Source organism: Alligator sinensis, unplaced genomic scaffold (genome assembly GCF_000455745.1).
Source record: "Alligator sinensis unplaced genomic scaffold, ASM45574v1 scaffold118_1, whole genome shotgun sequence".
In the NCBI taxonomy this organism is placed as follows: domain Eukaryota; kingdom Metazoa; phylum Chordata; order Crocodylia; family Alligatoridae; genus Alligator; species Alligator sinensis.
In genome coordinates this window covers 5,528,096-5,528,445 of record NW_005841850.1, presented here as the reverse complement: position 1 = coordinate 5,528,445, position 350 = coordinate 5,528,096, and positions in this window count along the sequence as shown.

Here is a 350-nt window from a genome sequence, read left to right as displayed (position 1 = left end):
TTTACTATATTTCAAAGCATAAATGGTACATATTCAAAGGAGGTCCAGCTCCCTTCATATAAACTGCATCATTGTTTTTTATTAAAATTAATATTTTCACTTGGGTTTTTGAGGATTTCTTTTTAATTAAATGTGAACAAATGCATCCTTGAGTAATGCAGTTTCAGGCACAACCCCAAAGCACTTAGAGCTATGTAATGTCTCTGAGCTTCACGTGTGGCTCCTGCCAACACTGAGGATGATGGTTTTATGCCTCCATTCAGGCGAGGCTTTCTCATCTAAATGCATGAAGCTAATTGGTGTCATGTGACTGCACATGTTCAAGAATGGAACATAACGACTGTAGGGAA